Here is a 16,003-nt window from a genome sequence, read left to right on the forward strand (position 1 = left end):
AAGGCAGGGAAAAGAAAACATGCCACAGTTTCAAGGCAGTCAGACAGGAGGAATTGCTTCTTAATTAGGTGAAGATCAGCCTATTTGTTCTAGGCAGGCCTAGATTGGATGAGGCTCACCCACATCAGGAAGAGCAATCAGCTCTACTAGATCTACTGATTTAAATGTTAATCTCAGGGCACCTGGGTGGCTCAGTTGTTAAGTGTCTGCCTTCGGCTCAGGTCATGATCTCAGGGTCCTGGGATTGAGCCCCACATCCAGCCCCACATCGGGCTCCCTCCTCAGTGGGGAGCCCGCTTCTCCCTCTCCCACTCCCCCTGCTTGTGTTCCCTCTCTCATTGTCTCTCTCTGTCAAATAAATAAAATCTTTAAAAAAAATGTTAATCTCATCCAAAACATCCTCACAGACACACACAGAATAGTGACTGACCAAATATATATCTAGGCACTCTGTGCCCCAGTCAAGTGGACATATAAAATCAATCATCACAGATATTAATACACATCTACCTCATATTTTAAATGTTATATTGGTTTCTAAAAAACTATCTAAGGTTATATTATGTATGAATTTTGTTTTACAATAGTAAAGGGGGTGCAGCACGCTTGGGTGGCTCAGTCAGTTAAGCATCTGCCTTCGGCTCAGGTCACGATCCAGGGTCTTGGGATCAAGCCCCAGTCAGGCTCCCTGCTCAGCAGGGAGTCTGCTTCTCCCTCTTCCTCTGCTCCTCTCTCTGCTTGTGCTTTCTCTCTCGTTCTCTCTCTAATAAATAAATCTTTTTAAAAAATAAAATAAATAAAAAATAGTAAAATGGGCATTAGAAAATATTCAGTACAAAGAGAAGTCATTGGCTGTTAGAGGTGTTAGAGGGTCAAGAAGCACCCCTTGGCTGTGCTGCATTCGACTGCAATGGTTTAATAGTCCTCCATATGTGGACATATAATAATATATTTAATTAATTAACACCAGTTGTTTATTTTTATTTTTATTTTTTGCTATTGTATCTTTGTATATTTTACAATATTTCTGTATAATAGATTCCTCAAAATAGAATTCCTCAAGAGTATACACATTTAAAATGTTAATAGAGGGCACCTGTGTGGCTCAGTCATTAAGCGTCTGCCTTCAGCTCAGGTCATGATCCCAGGGTCCTGGGATCGAGCCCCAAATCGGGCTCCCTGCTCAGCGGGAAGCCTGCTTCTCCCTCTCCCTCTCCCTCTCCCTACTTGTGTTCCCTCTCCCTCTGTGTCTCTCTGTCAAATAAATAAATAAAATATTTTAAAAATAAAATAAAATGTTAATAGACACTGTAGCAGGGGGTTTCAAGACTAGAACTCTCTCTTCAATGGAAATTATGTACCAAAGAGTATAAAACAGATATATGTAGGGATGCTTTTGAAATGAGGATGGAAATCTGGAAGCCCCACCCATCCCTCTGGGGGCCAGGGTAGTTCTTGGGCATCTCCACAGGGCTCCTCAGGTGTCAGGAGCATAGTTTAAAGACCGCTGGCCTGATATACAATTTACCCCTTTCTTAGTGGTTTTGGCTTTGTAGGATAGCTCTATGAGGCTCCTCAATACCTTCTCCTCACTCTACCTGACATCCAGATCATTATCATCAGGTTAAGGGTCAGCCCAATCATCAGGTGTATAGGCTAACCAGCTAGAATCCCCAGGCTGCCTTTATTATTATTATTTGCCTTAAAAATATTTAAAATACGCATACTAGAAAGTACATAAAATGTAAACATACAGCTTAATAAAACAGCATAATGTACATACCTATATAGCCACTACCCAGATAAAGAAATAGAACCCTACTAGCGCTTCATGCTAAACACAACCACCTCATTCCACCCCAAACGTAACCACTGTACTGACATTATAGTAATCACTCCCTTGTTTTTCTTTACATTTGTACTCTAGTAAATACTATTATAAGTAAATACACTATAGTTTCTTTTTTATGGTTTGGGGACTTCATATCAAAGGGATAATAGTGCAGCCATTTTCTGTTCTTTGGTGCAACATTATTTTTGTGAAATTTTTAATTTTTATGTGCTATTGCATATGGTTATAGTTTTTATTTTATTTTTTATTGCTTTGTGACATTCAATTCTATGAATATACCATAATTTAATTATCCATTCTATTGTTAATGGGCATTTGGTTGTTTTCAGTTCAAGGCTATTATAAATAATGCTGCTACGAACTTTTCCATACATATCTTCTAGTTCACACAGTCTTGCATTTCTATTTCACAAACAGCTAGAGATAGAATTGCTGGGACATAGGATATGCACCTGAGCTTTCTAAGTAAACGACCAGTTCTACTGGTTTTAAAAAGTATTTTTACCTGTAGATTACCTGATATCCACATGTGGTTGCAATAATCAGTTCTCAGATATTTTCCACAATATTTTATAAAACATGGGATTGTATAGGGTTTCTTTTGGGGTGATGAAAATATTCTAAAGTGAGTGGTTATGATTACACAACACTAAATAGACTAAAAACCTCTGAATTATACACTTTAAAATTTTATGGCATGTGAATTATTCTCAATTGTTATAACAAACAAACAAACTTCCAAATGACAATAAGAATTCAGGATTGTTGATGACAGAAGCAATGTAATAGGGGACTCTTTCTACCTCCAACCAATCTACCAGGAATTATGTGTTGGGGGGGCAGGGCAAGGAATGGGGAATGGTGGGGTAGGTAAAGAAGGAGAGGGGACAGGGATGCCTGGTTGGCTCAGTTGGTTGGGTGTTTGCCTTCGGCTCAGGTCATGATCCCTGGGGTCCTGGGATCAAGTCCTGCATTGGGCTCCTTGCTCAGAAGGGAGTCTGCTTTTCCCTCTCCTTCTGCCTGCCTCTCTCTCTCACTCTCTCTCTCTGACAAATAAATAAATAAAATATTTTTTAAAAAAAGAGGGGACAGCAAAAAAGTGATAGGTTTAAATGGTAGCTTAGAAAAATGTTATGCTATCTTGAATTATCTGATTATGGGAAATAAGGAAAAGAAAATGGAATAGGATTGGTAGAGAACTTTAAGCAACAATTATGCTTAAATGTGCATGATTTTCTGATCTGCAAATATCAGCTCTCCACATCGCAAGGACTGTTAATTTGTTCACGGAATACATGAAGAAAAATGAGTTTTAGGGATAAAATTCAGGGTCACAAGGTTAATATATATAAATAATAATAATCATAATAACAATCACAGCTAACACATTATTATTTCCCATTTATTTTGTATTTATTAGAAGAGTTCAAGTCCCTGCTGTATCACTGACTATCTGTGTAAGCTTGAGAAAGCTACTTAGCTTCTCTTGACCTTATTTTCTTCATTCACTGAGCTGCTATTGTGCATTTCAGTTCCAGAAACGATGTCATGGGATTTGCCATTGTCTCGCCCCTGCTTTACTTTAAAGGAGGGTGCACAGTAGTAGATATGCCAGTTAGAAGGAGAGTACACTTATCCAGCTCTTCCCCATGCACACCCCCAGCATAATCCCCTTAATGAGGTAAGGCTGCTGACAAGAGACAAGAACATCCCCTGGGTGGGGGTTAAGAGAACACAGAAAACTGCCTTTCTGCTTGAAACTAGAGAAAAGGGGAAAATAAGAAAAATAATGCCTCAACAAATCATCCTGTCACAGAAGCATCCGACTAGCTGGAGAATTCTAAGCAGCAAAACTACAAAAGCCCTTGTTTGAATTGTATGGTATTCTGTGCCTCTGAGGATACGGTATGAGAAATAATTTTTAAGTCCATAAATGATTCTTTGAAATACATCTTTTTACCTTTTTTTTTAATAAAGTGGGGGATAAGCTCATTTTTGTTAACAAGTACAGGTAAGTAACACAACTCATGTCAGTTTTGTTCATTTTGAAGGTTTAAGGACATGTAAAGTGTCTAGAAAATTCCAACAGGCTCTTGCTATCAAATGAATCAAGATGGCTTCTTCAGCAGCTGAATATCACTCTATATAACACTTTTCTTCTATAAATGAAGGCCTTGTTTTACAACTGGCCTGGATGCTTCTTATTTTATTGGAACTATACTAAGAAGCTGGGTTGCTGTGAATTCCTGCCTTGTGGCTAAAGGTGCATAAAGTCAATACAGTGCCTGGGCTATTACGAGGTCTCATGCCACCCACGTCCCAGGTGGAATTAAACGTTCTAAGTAGGCTACTTTGAAATTCTAGTTTTTAAAGCACGCTTTTCAGAGCAGCAAAACACAAATGGCTGTGTGTATATTTACTGCACTTTATGCATCCCACATATAAAAGCAGTATTGAACATTTATGAGGGTTCTCCTCTGAAAAACTGCATCATAATAGAAAGTATGTTTTTGCATTTTTACTCAAACCTCAGACTCCAATAGACTGAGGGCCTGATGGAGCCAACTAAAAAGAGGGAGTTGGTTACCACAACATACAGTTTTCCTGGCACAAATAAATCTGTCTCGCTCACTCAGGCTTTGAAAGGAACAAAAGAACCCAAGCAGTTCCAGAACGCTTTGTCCACACTGCCCATGCCCCTGCTCTTCTTCTGCACAGACAGCAAGTGAGGGGAAGAAGTGAAGCAGGCGGTGCCCGTCTGCTCTGCAAGATGGGGTGAAAGGCAATACTAGGAACCTCTTCGTCTTTTTCCACCGCATATCTCATACCTTTTCTTTGACTTTCAAAATTCAAAACTACTGTACACTGTTCAAACAGCAAGGGCTAATTATGAGTGGCTTCCCAAGGTTTGCGTTAAGCAAGTCACCTTGTTTCCAAGGTAATCTAGTAATCACTGCATTTATTGTTTGAAAAGTATTTAAATATACTTAATTTCTTCCCAACCACCTACTGGTAATAGTCAGGGTCCAACAAGGAACCCACTCTATTTTTTTTTTTTAAAGGGAAATCAATGCTTGGCAATAGTTACAAGGGTGATAGACGAGCGGGAAGCCAAACAAGAGATAGTGAGGCCAAGCAGAGATTAACAACAGCAGAGAGGCAAAGGGGAAAGTAGTGGAGTTTCCAGAGCCCAGGGCCAGGGTCACCAGACAGGGGCTGCCGCCACAGCAGACCTGTCCAGTGGGGGCTGACCCAAAGGGGGGATGCAGCCACTGCTGAAGAAGCCATTCAAAGCAGAGAGCTGCCCTGTGTGCATCCTTCCTCCTGCATCTTCACACCCCCCTCCCAACCCCACCTGCAACCTCTCTCCAGCATCTTGCAATGCCCAAAAGCCAGAAGCCAACTGACAGGAGAGTGTGGGAATTAGCCTGCAGGCAGGGTTGAGCCCCACCGCCATGGAGAGCAGAGAAGGGGCTGGGGAATGAAGCTGAGGGCACACGGAGATTACATTTTTCTTGACCATTCTCTGGCTTCTCAATGCTAAAGAAAAAATATCCCGGATACAAAATCTCGAGCTTCCTGGATAATGGCGAAGATAAAGTTCTAAAGGCTGCAGCTACCAAATCAACCCCACCTCCCGTCCACCTGCTAACTCAGGACTGCTCCCCTGTCATGTCACCAGGCTCTGAAGCTCTTCCAGCAAAAGCTCTTGTCCAGTGGGAACCATTGCAGACTCATCCAGAGGAACAATTAATTGCCTTTTCTTGAATTTCTTGACATTGTTTCAGTATTTTCTCATACTTAGACAGGAACTCTTCTACAGCATTTTATGAGTGGTCACAAAGAAAAATGGGTGTGGGATGAGTCCATGGCTGACAGGGTGCTTTTGCCACGTATGACTTCCAGAGCTTTGAGATAAAGGGAGAGAGAAGGAGGAAAAAAACTAATGCGAATGAGTGATGCCTTACATCTCCTGTCCTCTTTTCTAGCCTAAAAACACCTTTTTCCCTTTCTTATTTTTTTCCTCCTCCTTTTTAAGAAGAGAGGATATACCTAAGAGAAATATCTGGGCTATCTAAGGGTGGGGAACAAGGGCAGTTCATCCAAAAGCAGCTGGAATGTATCTGTAATGGGAGTGGACCAAAAAACGCTCTTTGTGTGCCATCAGTGAATTGTTGCTGTGAGAAAGGCAAAATAGCAACCTCTTTATCTCCAAAACAATTCTCCCTGAGGCCAGTTCCCAGCTTAGGATGCATACCCAGGACACTTCCCAGCTGTCTGGCAGGGCTAAGCTGTTGTCCACTGACCCAGAGTCTCAGATCACAAAGGAAGCTGCCATGCCCCAGGACTTCACATCACATGCAGTAGGGGGGCACAGCAGGTCTGGGAAAGTCCTGTGAGATAAGACACTACACGGGTCAGTCTGAATACAGAAGGAAAACTATTGTCTTTAACGTGTGACATAATTGGCATCTATTCAGCACTTGCTACATGCGAGGCTCTCTGTTACCTTACTGAATCTTCACAACAGCCCTTCATGGTCACCATTCCTATGTTCCCCATTTCATAGATGAGGATGCTGAGGCTTTGAGGTTGGGTTATTTGTCCAGCATCTCACAGCTAATAAGGGGCAGATTTGAGACTCAAACCTATGTCCATCTCTCCCACAGATCCAAGGCTCTTGATCAGTTTTACTAGTGTGCATATCAACTCTAAGGGAAACTCAATGGAGGGTTTGCACATTCGGTGTTAACCAGCCTCACAAACGATCACTGACCTTATCACCCATGATTTATGGAAGAGATAATAAACAGAATCATTACTTGTTAGTTTTCTCTTTGTAATATCTGAATGCAAATGATCAGTGAACTCTTGCTATCTATTTAGTCTTAATGACTGAGTCATAGGATATCTGCTGATGTCCTAGAGGCTTCTATGTTCTGAATCTCTCCAGCTACCCAAACCCTAGAGAATGAATGTTGCATTTCTACAACTTTTCTTCCCAGAGACTTTTCAGCTGGAATCCTAAAGATTGGAATCTGTAGGCTGAGATCCTGGCCAGTTCTGGAGTGACTCCTAGTCTCATCTTCAGGGAAGGTCATTTATCTTAACAGCATTTTGCCCAAGATCCATTGTATCTGTGATGGATATAATGAATTTATACTCTTCTCCAGCTGGTATGGCTAGACTTTGCTCTCATCTCTGCTACATTGCTGGAGTCCACATGGCTCATGTCTAGTGTATAGACTCTTCTCCCTAGAAGTTGATCCTGTTCTTTGAATTCTTACATTTATAGAAGTAAAAGAGCACAGGATGACAAATACATTGCATACATACTGCTACTTCCCTTTCCTGCACCCATAGTTAGGGTGATCATTTAATTTATTGTCTGGACCAGAATGCTTAGAGAGTGAAAAGGAGGGCTAAGTTCCACGAAGACAACAGGTGTCAAACAGGGCATCCCACAGTAGACAATGTTCATCGATCCCGTCCTCACCAGTGATTCAGGCAGCCCTTCAGAGATGAAAACTATAGGTAATCATATAATTGATACCTTAGGACACTTACTGTTCACATGTGCATGCAACTCATTTCACTTTTTCAGCATAAATTTGAGTGTTTATTCTGCAAATTTACAGATGAGGAGCTATTCACCTTCTAAAGAAAAGACATAATCCTGCTCACAGACAGATTAGAATCTAGTTTTGAAGAAAAGACAACATAAAATAAATAAATAACTTTCTGAGTACAAATATTCTCTTCTATGTATGAATTTCCCTGGGTGAGTGAGAAAACCAGGTAGCCCTTTGCAAGGCAAGTTAGGCTTGAAATTGAATATTCCATTGGGTTTCACTTGGAAGTGATATGAAATACATTCAAGATTGTAGAGTCAGAAAGTCCTGGATTCAAGTCGTGAAACTGCATTTACTAGTTGTGAGGGGGAAAAAATGGAAAATAGAAAGCAAGCGCCAAAGGAGAGATAATTATGCTTTAAAAGTGGAGAAAAGGAGAATACTTCTGTTTAGAAATGTCTGTCTTACTGTGCTCCTTTATATAATGTCTTCCTAAAAATAATATTTATTGGGTTAAGAATAGCATAGAAGTACAAATAAGAAACCAAAAAAAAAAAAAAAGATCTGGGGTGCCTGGGTAGCTCAGTCGGTTGAGCATCTGCCTTTGGCTCAGGTCGTGATCCCAGGGTCCTGGGATGGAGCCCCGTATGGGGCTCCCTGCTCGGAGGGGAGCCTGCTTCTCCCTCTCCCTCTACCTGCTGCTCTGCCTACTTGTACTCTCTCTCTGTCAAATAAATAAATAAAATCTTAAAAAAAAAAAAGAGTAAAAAAAAAGATCCACAATCCCATCCTAGATCACCAATCAGTGATATTTAAAAACAACAACAAAAGAAATATAGATACATGATCACAAAGTTCAAATAGTACAGAAAGACATAAGAAACAAAAGTCTCTTTCTCCACCCCCAGAATTACTCCCTGAAGTGCCCACTTATAGCATTTTCTTGCACACCTCTCATAGAAAAAAAACAAGGCATTTATCTGCATGTACATATGCTGTGCCTTGCTTTTTTCTACCTAATAGTATATCTTGGAGGCCTTTCCATCTCAGCACATACAAATCTTTATTCCTTTACCAAGAGGAAGAGTCCATCATAGAGATTATAATTTATTTAACCAGCCCTTTTCATTTATTTATTTTTGCTAGTATAAGCAATGCTGTGGTGCATATGTGAGCCTCTTTAACAGAATGTAGCTTAACCTCATAGACTTATTAAAAGTGAACATTAGAATATGCTACAGATATTTGCATTGTGTCTCCAGAGTTTATTCATTGTCTCTCATATCTCCATTCCTGCCAGCTCTCCTCACTTATAGTTTCCTGCGTCCTTAATCCCCTGATTTCTGGCAGGCCATCCTATGTCCCATGGTTTGCTTAGCCCCCTTGATGACTGAACTTCCTTTGGACTTGCTGTCCTGGCCTTACCCTCAGCATCCTCCCAGGACCCACCCACCTGTCAACATTTGCCCTCTGGCTCCACAACCATCAGATGCAATTGGGAAGCACTCCACTTGGACACTTGTGATATTGTGATTTATAAATTAGAAATACATACTTGATTTTCATCCTGGTTCTGGCACAGAGCTACTTAAAACCCTTGGAATTTCCTAAGTGACAAGAGCAGTGAAGGTATCTTTTGTTATGTTAATAAGGTAACATTTGGCATCTTCTTAGATCACCTAAGGATGTGATCTAAGGACTTGGTCATCAGAGGAACCAACTGTGTGATTAGAGTTTTGGAATTTTCAGTCCCACACCCCCTCACACCACCCCAGGGAGAGGAGCAGGGCTGGAGATTGAGTTCAATCCCTATTGGCCAATGATTTAATCCATTATGCCTATGTAATGAAGCTCCCACAAAAACTCAAAAGGATGGGGGTTCAAAGAGCTCTAGATGGTAAACACAAGTAAATTTGGGAAGAGTGGTATACCTGGAGAGGGCATGCAACTCTATACTCTTTCCCCATAACTTGCCCTATGCTTCTCTTCCCTCTGGCTGTTCCTGAGTTATTTTTTTTTATAATAAATTGGTAATCTAATAAGTAAAATGTTTCTCTGAGTTCTGTGAGCTGCTCTAGCAATTAATTGAACCCAAGGAGGGAGTGATGGAAACCTTCAATCTATAGCCAGTAAGTCAGAAGCACAGGTGATAACCTGGACTGGTGTCTGAAGGCAGGAGAGGGGGTCGGTCTTGTAGGATGGAGCCCTTAACCTGTGGAATATGGCCCGGTCTCCAGGTAGATAGGGTCAGAATTGAGTTGAACTACAGGACACACAGTGGTGTCTGAAAATTGCTGGTGGGAGGGGAAACCATGCACACACACACACACACACACACACACACACACAAATTTGGGTGACCAGAATCATTACTACTTGAACCTTACCAAGTACTCCTATTAGGTGAATGGGAATTTGACAGAAAGTTTTCCAAGAGTGAGACTCTGTGTGTCCTGTTAAAAGGCAGGACAAAGTCCTCAGGGGAGGACTAAACAATTTCTCCAGATACTCTGCAATGCATGACTCTATATAAGGCAGGTATTCTGTGAAAAGTCAACTGGTTTAGTAAGATTCCTCCAAGTGCCACATTAGTACCTGGAGGCCAGTTTAATGTGAATTAAATTGCAGTGAATATTCTCAAGCCAGACAAACTGTCTGAAAGATTATTGAGGGCCCACAGAGTGCCATAAGGACCCAGAAACAGAGGCCCAGAGGCACTGACCAGGAGCTTGTGTAGAGCTGGTCTCTCGGGAGGATTGAGGGGTTAAAGATTTTATGAAGAATTATGATTCTCAGTGATGAATGAAGAAAGCTAGAGCAAAACCACCCCGCCAAAAATGATAGAGTGTCTTAAAGACTTGACAACAGTGGCAGTTCTGCCTGCCAATGGCGTAGGATAATTTATGAACCACACAGCAGTTCAGAGCAGTTTAACAATTACTGGATGATGAATACATACTTGGAAATGCTACTATTTCTGGAATAGCACAATGATATCCAAATTAACAAATTCTAGTTTATTCTTCTATCTGAGGGTATGAGGATGTAAATCAATCAGTTAAATATGTATAGGTACAAACCTACTTGTTGAAGATCCCACTGTTCTATAAACACCTTCTGAGAAACAACCTCCTATATTTGGAAAAATGTAGAATCTACATGACCAAGGATGGATTGGTCTAGTTTTCATATTTACCTACTGTGGTAGGAAGAATAGTGGCCCCCCCCAAAGATATCCAGGTTCAAATCCCCAGGACGTGTGAATATGTTACCTCACATGGCAAAAGGGACTTTGCAAATGTAATTAAGTTTAAGACCTTGAGATAGGGAGATTATCTTGGATTATCTTGGTGGGTCCCATGTAATCACAAGGGTCCTTATAAATGAAAGAATGATGTAATAAGAGAATCAGAGTCAGAGAAGGAGATGTGATGACCATAGAAGTAGAGACTGGAGTGATTTGAATAAGGGGCCATGAGCCAAGGAATGCAGATGATTTCTATAAGTTAGAAAAAGGCAAAGAAATGGATTCTCCCTTAGAGCCTCAAGAAAGAACGCAATTCTGCCAACATCTTGATTTTAGCCCACTGAAACCCGTTTTGGACTTTTCTGACCTCCAGAACTGTAAGAAAATAAATATTTTAAGACACTAAATTTGTGGTAATTTGTTACAGCAGCAATATAAAACTGAGACACTTAATATCTTTCATTACTGTTTTCTTCTTTTCATTGTCTCGTAAATTCAGAGAGCCCAACAGCCAAGTCCAATACTGAAGGAAAATTCAACAAAGCCTATTTAACAAAGCATGAGAAAAATGTCATATAGATCCAAATCAAAGAAAGAGAAATATAGAATAATACTATAATTTTTATGCCATATTAGCCTAGAACCATCTTTGGCTAGTTGGTAATTCAATTCATTCAAATATTTTCAGTGCCTCTTACAGATTCATATTAAATTCACCACAGTCCCAGAAGAGAAATCTCTTCCATGTATTTCCTGGATATCTTAATATTTTAAATAAGTTAAAAATTTTAGGATTTCAAAACTTATATTTAGATGTTGTGATGGATCCTTTTGAGGATTCTCCTTTAATTTTCCTGATAATTTCCACTTCTTTGGGAATTGCCCCTTGATCTACAGGGCCTAAATTTAATCCTTCCTTCTAGCCAATATGAATTGGAACAAGGAAAGGCCAAGAGGAACTCCTGACCCAAGCTAGGCCAGTTATTTCTCCTGAGAACCTAAAATTGGAACTGCAAGATTCAGAGTCTGGGCATTGGAAACAGAGTTACTTTAATATCAGAATGGAGAGAGAAGTTCCTTAAGTTCAATAGGTGAATATTAAGGCTTTCTAGGCCTGGTTGTTAAAGTCTTCCTTGGATTCTGTAAGACGCTCTATGTGGCAATATGATTTGTGTAAATAGCAGCAATTCTCACCCCTCCCTGTACCAACACTGTTGTCACACTCTTGGGATTTACAGTTCCTCTCAGGGATGGAATAAATTTACCTATCCCTTGAATCTGAGATGGCCTTATGACTTGCACTGAACAGTAGAATGTGGGGTGGTGAAAATGATATAGAAGTCTCCACACTTCCTCAGTCTGTCTGTCTGTCTCTCTCTTTGCCCTTGCCTCTTAGGAGAGCAACCTCAGTGTAGCCTTCAGGGTAATTAAATACATGTTACCCACCCACAGGCTTAGTCCCAGTCCCAAAGAGCCAGTCAACCACTGGACATGTGAATGAGGCATGAAGGATATCTTAGACCTGCCAGTCCTCATTTGATCTCCCAGCTGATCACAAATATATGAGCACACCCAGGCAAGATTAGCCAAACCTTGTCCAGATGAGTAGATCCATCCATATGACTCATAGATGTACAAGTAATTTTTTCATCATTTTAAGTCAGGGTTTCGGATGACATATCATGAAGCAATGTCTAGTTGATATACCCTAATTTATTTGTTTGCCTGTTTCTTTTCTTAGTTATTTTAAGAAATACTTGTTAAGCATCTAGGAAATACCAGATAAGTTCTTAGGCTAAAAATATGAGACTACTATGACATTACAATAAAACATAGTTCCTACCCTCAACAAGCTGACATTCTAGTGAGCATGGTGGGAGAGGTGAGAAGACAGACAATAAATAAGACAGTAAAGATATGGTATAACACATGGAAAATTAATAAAACAGTACTGGAAAAATAGGGAGTATGGTGTCCAGGGAAGAAATCAGTATCTTCTAAAGAGCACAGATGAAAGGTATCTCTATAAGATGACATTTGAGTAGAAACCCGAGGGGAGTGAGTGAGTAAGCCATACAAATATCTGAAGAAAAAGCATTCCAGATAGAAGAAATAGCAAGTGCAAAAGCTCTGAGGCAGGAGTGAGCTTGGCATATTTGTGAAACAGGAGGTAAGTTTTCTGGAGCAGAGAGGTAAGGGAGAGAGGGACCAGGGAGAGGTCAGAGCGGTGGCCAGGGCTCCCGTCATGGGAAGCTTAAGAGTGGTGATAAGGATTTTGTGGATTTCACTCTCTGCAAGATGGGAGGCAATTAAAGAGCTTCAATCACAGTAAGTAAGCAAGAGCCATCACATTTTAGAACGCTCCCCCTGATGACTGTGTGAATAAGCTCTAGATGGACAAGAAATGAGGCCAAGCGGAAGGCAGCTCCGATACTCTGGTGGAGGTGATGGTGGTTTGGACCAATGTATTTTCTGTTCCTACAGTGGTGATCACAGAATCTACAAACGTTTGATTACAGGGTGTGAATGAATGAGGGGGAAGGGATCACTGTAAGGTCCTGGCCTGATAACAGAAGGGACAGATAGGCATTAATGGGAATGGGGCAAAGAAGGGGATTAAGGAAAATCAGGACATTGGTTCTGGACACACCAAGGTTGAGAATGCTTCTAGCGGACACAAGGATAACATCAAGTAGACAGTCAGCTGTATGACCCTGGAGCTGAAGTCAGAGCACTGAATTAGAGACATGAATTTGGGAGTCATTTGTGTATAGTTGGTCTTGAGAGGTCTGAGTCTGAGAGAAATCCTCCAGGGAGGATAGAGAACAGAAGAAGCCCTAGGGCTCCCTAATGATTATATCCAGGAAGACAGGAGTCGACAAGGTATGAGAACCAACAGGGGTTTCTGCCAATAAATTCCTTTCTCTTTAACCTAGCTTAAGCTAGTTTCTGTTATTTATGTAATGGGCTAATACACAGAGATTTTAAAAAGAGGTTTTCCTTTCTGAAAATTATCCCCGTTGCCCTGTGGCTCTCCCCACGCTGGATCAGAGCATTTGTGACTACACAGGGAAGGCAAACACAAAGACTTCCACTGACTAAGTGATTTCTTTTTAAGTCATGGCAGGCCATAAGAGTTGAAAACCAAAGCATTTTTTATTTGTGAGAGCTAAGAGTATGAGAGAGAAGTAGTTTTGTTTTGATTTCTAAAAGGGTTTGATGGAAGAGTTAGCCAGAGCCTAGGGTAGACAGTAGAGTCCTGTAGGAAATAATGCAAGATAGGGATTAGTGGCAGTTTCTTGCCCCCCAGGAGGGAGATAAGATCGCTTCCTGGGCAATAAAAAAGGCTGGAGAGAGAAATCAGGAGCTCTGAGATGCTTGTGAGGAGCCTTCCCAGCCTGCGCTTCTCCACCCTCCACCCGCCTCAAGGTTGAAAACCCTGCTGGGGAGGGGCAGACACCCCCAGGCAAGTTTGAAAATCTCTCAGCTAAAACACTTTGTTCTCGGTCCCCTGGGGCTCAGTCAGTTAAGCGTCTGCCTTCTGCTCAGGTCATGATGCAGGGCTCCTGGGATCCAGCCCTGCATCCTGCAGCGGGCTCCTTGCTCAGCAGGGAGACTGCTTCTCTCTCTGCCTGCCACTCCCCCTGCTTGTGCTCTTTCTCTATCTCTCTGACAAATAAATAAATAAAATCTTTAAAAAAAAAAAAAAAAGAAAGAAAGGGCTTTGTTCTCCACTTCCCATCTGGGGTGCTAATGGGACTAACTCACAGTGCATCTCACACCGATTCCCGACAGTAACAGTGAAGTGGACATGGTGGCCCTATGTATTTAGGCAGAAAGAGACTGGGCCAGTGGATACCTCCCCTGGCCCCCTCTGAATTCTGCAAGCCAGCATGCAGCACAGATAGGATTCAAAGATTTCCTCACGTCCCAAGAGTTGGGATGTCAAAGATGGCTACAAGTTGAGTGTCTCCAGGCCTGCCAAGGAGTCACCAAGGCCAGGGGCAAAGTCCCAAACAAAGGTGTCAGGGTGGAGAGCTCAAAGCCCAAGCCACAAGGAAGCCTCAGCTGAGGCTTCGATGAGCCACGCTCACAGCGAGAAGCACAGGGCCATCAGCCTGAGTGAGATGAATTCTGTTACAGGGAAATTCAGTTACATCTGAGCTCTGGTGATACAGTTTTAAGGCAGTTACACCTGGAATGGAAAAATCCCTGCTTAATCTAGGTATCAAATGCTAGCTGTACATTCTGCGTTGCTTATTCAACAACGAACCAGATATTGTGTGAATTCTACTGAAAATATTTTGGTGACATTTTTGCCACTAATAATAGAGAGCTCCCCAGTTGGTGGTTTAAAATTTATTTGTCCAGGGGCGCCTGGCTGGCTCAGTTGGTAGAGTATGTGACTCTGGATCTCAGGGTTGTAAGTTTGAGCCCCACATAGGGTGTAGAGATTACTTAAAAATAAGATCTTTTCAGGGGCGCCTGGGTGGCTCAGTTGGTTAAGCAACTGCCTTCAGCTCAGGTCATGATCCTGGAGTCGGGCTCCCTGCTCAGCGGGGAGTCTGTTTCTCCCTCTAACCCTCCCCCCTCTCATGCTCTCTCTCTCTAATAAATAAATAAAATCTTAAAAAAAGATCATTTTATAGTGGTGTTATAAATAGTGGTTAGTTTCCCATATTAGTTCACTAAGTCTATGTAATCCATAATATAATTGAATTGTAACTAGTCTGGTGGGTGCCAGGGTGGGATAGGGAAAGGGTGTTTCAAATCCCTCGCACCACTACTCACAGTGGACCCTCAGCTATACACTTAGCTTAATTTGGGCCTCAGTTTCCTTATATGTAAAAAGGGGAGGTTTCTTGTGGGTTTTTTATAAGAATTAGTAAAAATTTCCCTAAGATACCCAAATCTTCAGTTGTAAGAATTACTAACAATTTCTATAAGGCACCCAAACAATTTCCATAATACTTCAAGTCTTAGCATTTGATTTTGGCTCAGCATTGGAAAAAAACAATCTGATTGAATAAATCTATTCTAAGCTATGGATTGTTCATGCTCCCTTAATCCTCATAGACGTATTTGTACTTTTAAGTGAGAAAGATTTCTAATTTAATTGAATTCTAAATAAAGGGATTTTTAGTGATTCTTTTAATAACACATTCTTTTAATAATGAATTTAATAATAAAATTTAAAGTACCATGAGGGAAAATAGTTTCAAAGACATGAACACCCCTGAAGCAAGGTGGATCTACCTGTTCAAGCTAGCCTAGTGTCCTCTCCCTTAGGATTAGTTTGGGCTGCATACACTAGAAAAGCCTTAACAGGTT

The sequence above is a fragment of the Zalophus californianus genome, chromosome 6, assembly GCF_009762305.2.
Source record: "Zalophus californianus isolate mZalCal1 chromosome 6, mZalCal1.pri.v2, whole genome shotgun sequence".
NCBI classification, from domain to species: Eukaryota; Metazoa; Chordata; class Mammalia; order Carnivora; family Otariidae; genus Zalophus; species Zalophus californianus.